Genomic DNA, 3,938 nt, shown 5'->3' with positions numbered 1-3,938 from the left:
GAGTCTTCCTCCAATCCTGATGCCTGATGGCGAGGGCTAAAATAACTGTAGCTATTTTCTAGATGGTCATAAACAAAATGCTGTTTAATTTTCAGATAAAATAAGAACAATGATAAGACAGTTCCACAAGGCTTGCCTGGGGCACAGAGATATTATAAAAGGGAAGTTGTTTATTTGTCAGGGAATCATTCTCATCAGCCCCTTAAGGTTCTTTTCATTTCCCTAATTAGAACTTTTATGAGTTACTCTTCATTTTGTAACATAGGAAAGTTACACGGACTGTATCACTGAATCAAAAGAAGACTTTTTCCTGCTATATATACATGTTTTAATGATTGGCACTTTAAATTCAACTTGAGATTCTTTTACAATTTTTTTTTTTCTCTTGGAAAGAATAGAAAAGCTTCACAGCTTGGGATGTTGAGAGTATTCCAGAAGACTCTAGACCCCTGTGGCTTCTTGACGACATTGTGAAGCTGCCATCTGTCAGCAATGCTCAGAGTGATTACCCATAAATAGGGGTTTGGAGACAGCCCCAATGCATTATCCACATCATAACCTAGGAAGTGCTGGAAAATGTCTTGCCAGTTATCCTCTGTTGGTTAGTTCAAGAGTTTAAAACAAAATAAATTCAATCGAAGAACACTGGTTGGTTACATACTGTATCCTAGGTGTCCTAGTGTGGTGCTGTGGGTTAATGCTCTGGACTACAAAGTTGGTTTGAACTGCAAGGTCGACAGTTCAAGCTCACCAGCTACTCCTTGAAAATCCTATACAGGGTCGCTATGGGTCAGAACTAACTCGAAAGCACTTAACAACAGCAACAACATCAGGCACTTATACGAGTCTTGGTGTGGCTCTATAGGGTAAGTAATGGACTACTAACTGCCAGGTCAGTGGTTCAAACCCACCAGCCTCTCCCTGGGAATCCTTTACAGGGTTGCTACAGGTCGGAACTGACTTGACAGCACATAGCAACATTTTACGAACTGGACAACGAAAAGGAAGACCATAGAAGAATTGATGCATTTGAATTTTAGTGTTGGAAAAGAATATTGAAAGTACCATGGACTGCCAGAACAAAACAATCTGTGTTGGAAGAAGTACAGCCAGAGTGCCACTTAGAAGCCAGGATGATGAGATTCTGTCTCTCATACTTATGGCATATTATTAGGGGGGACTAGTTCCTGGCGAAAGACACCATGCTTGATAAAGTAGAGGGTCAATGAAATAGAGGAAGGCAACCAAGGAGGTGGATTCGTACAGTGGCAGCAGCAATGGGCTCCATGGTGTTGGACTGGACACTGTTTCGTTATGTTGTGCATAGTGCTGCTATGAGTGGGAGCTGACTTGACAGAACCTAACAACAACAACATTATACGAATTGTAAGGAATATATATAAAAAGGAGTCATAGTCACTCCCCACAGGAAAAGCTAAGAAATGGAAACTGTACAAAAGCTAAATTAGAAAAATAGAGGTGGCATGAGAAAGATATAGCATTTTATAAATATTCAGAAGGAGAAATGGAATTAGCTTTTGTAAAACAATACACACCACTTATTACTTTATAGACATGACTAGTTGCCAAAGATCAGGTTGTTATGTGAAAATTGGCTGTATTCAAAAATGGAGAATGGCCACATCAGATCACAAAATGGAGGACGGTTATATTACACAACTGCCAAATTACACCATTACATTACTGTCAAATCATAGCATTATATAACACTGCCAAACCACTGAGAATCATGGTCCATCCAAGTTGACACATGACCTTAATCACCACAGCCTGCATTACTCTTGCCTCACACCTTGGCATTCATTACTGCCAGGTGCATACCATTAATGAATAAAATAGCCAGAAGTGAATTTTTCACTATTGTCCTAATTGTGATATGTTGGATGAGATACTCACGCACATATACACAAACATACATAAGAGTAAATTAAAAAGCATTGTTACTAAGGTTTCAGTTCATATATGCACAGGTTTATTTCAAACAAAACATGTTTTACCATATCTCTGCAATTCGTGAATGGCTGCATACAAGTTCTCTCAATAATACATTTATCTTATTTATCTTGGTCTTATTAGGATGCCTTCATAAAAAGGTCCAATCAAGACAGTGACTTCTGAGGGGATCTGCTGGACCAATTAAATTCAAGGCAGGGAGGTCAGCTCAGAAGGTTATGGTGACTGCTTTTTGGGATTCCAATATTCCAATAGCCAGAATGTTCCTTAGAAGTGAAGATGGCAAGGCTTGATCTCATATCTTTGATCATATTCTCAGGTGGGCCCAGTCCCTGGACAAGGACATCATGGCTAGTAAATTTTAGGGTCAGAGAAAAAGAACAAGACCCTCCCTGAGGTGTACTGTCACAGTGGCTTCAAGAGTCGACTCAAACACAGCAATAATTGTGAGGATGGCACAGGACTGGGCAAAGTTTCATTCTGTTATCCATAGGACTGCTAAGAGTTGAGATGGACTCAACAGCACCTAACAATAAAAACAAACGGGTATCCTTGATAGATTCTCTCAAAGGACAGAGGATAATCATAGGGCTTAATAGGAAGAGGTTTTAAGAAAATTGAAAACAGCATTGGTGACTAAAAGGACGGGAAAGTTGTGCTGAAGAGTTCCATTTTCTCCCTAATGACAAGGCACCTGCTCATTTGTCGAGGACAGCAAGGGCTCTCTTGAGAATTTTGTTGGAAAACCTTACCTCACCCATACCACAGCCCTCCCTGATCTTCCCTCTTCAGGTTTATTTTGTTCCCCCAAATGACAGAATATTTAAAAGGAATGCACTTTGAGTCCCTTGAGGATGCTCAAACTGCCATTTTGACATGGTGTAAATTGAAGAGCTCAGAATTCTTTGAGGGAAGAGTTAAATGGAAACATGACATCAGAAATATAAAGAACTATTTTACCGACAAATATATATATAGGATGACAGAAGCTATTTCTCTGTGTATATTTACCTACACTAGATAAGCACTAGACTGCTAACCACAAGGTGGACAGTTTAAACCTCCAGCTGCTCCTTGGAAACCCTATACAGGGTCACTATGAGTTGGACTAATAGATCTGTTTTGGAAGAAGTGCAGCCAGAGTGCTCCTTGGAGGCCAAGATGGCCAAACTTCGTCTCCCATACTTTGGACATATTGTCAGGAGGAACAGTCGTTGGAGAAGGATATCATGCTGGGTAAGATGGAGGGTCAGAGAAAAAGAGGAAGACTCCAAACTAGATGGATTGGCCAGGTGGCATCATTGATGGACTCAAGTGTGGCAGCGGTAGTGAGGTTGGCCCAGGATAGGGCATTGTTTCGTTCTGCTGTGCATGGCATTGCTATGAGTCAGTTCCGACTCGATGGCACCTAACAACAACAACAACAACAACATATATGCATATGTATCACTATTTACCTCTATTCCCTTTAGCCCTTGCATACCTCCCTGTGTCTTCATCATTCTTCTACCAACCTCCTCTTCTTGTATATTGTCCATCCCCTTCTTGTATATTGTCCTCCCCATTATTTGAGGTAGACATGTGTCTACCCTCTAGCCAGCGTCTACCCTCTACCCTCTTTTAACTCCCACCTCTGGCAACCATCAAAGAAATGTTTCTTTTTTTTTTTTTTATCTCTTTCAAACTCATATATATTTGTGGGTTATATATAAAAAATATATATCCCACGCTTCCTTCCTTACCCACTCAGCTTATGTCTCAATCCCTGTATCTGTACACAGAACACTGTTGTTCCAAGGTTGCGTATATATCACTACTTAAATCTATCCCCTTTAGTCCATGCATAGAGTTATTGGAGTTTTCTATATATTTTAGAGATGCAACCTTCATCAGGTATGTCACTGCTAAAGATTTTCCCCCATTTGTAGGTTTTCTTTTTATATTTTTGGTAAAATCTTTTGAAT

This window comes from Chrysochloris asiatica, unplaced genomic scaffold, assembly GCF_000296735.1.
Source record: "Chrysochloris asiatica unplaced genomic scaffold, ChrAsi1.0 scaffold00161, whole genome shotgun sequence".
Classification (NCBI taxonomy): Eukaryota; Metazoa; Chordata; class Mammalia; order Afrosoricida; family Chrysochloridae; genus Chrysochloris; species Chrysochloris asiatica.
The sequence above is the reverse complement of the archived record's forward strand: the minus strand, read 5'-3'. Positions refer to the sequence as shown.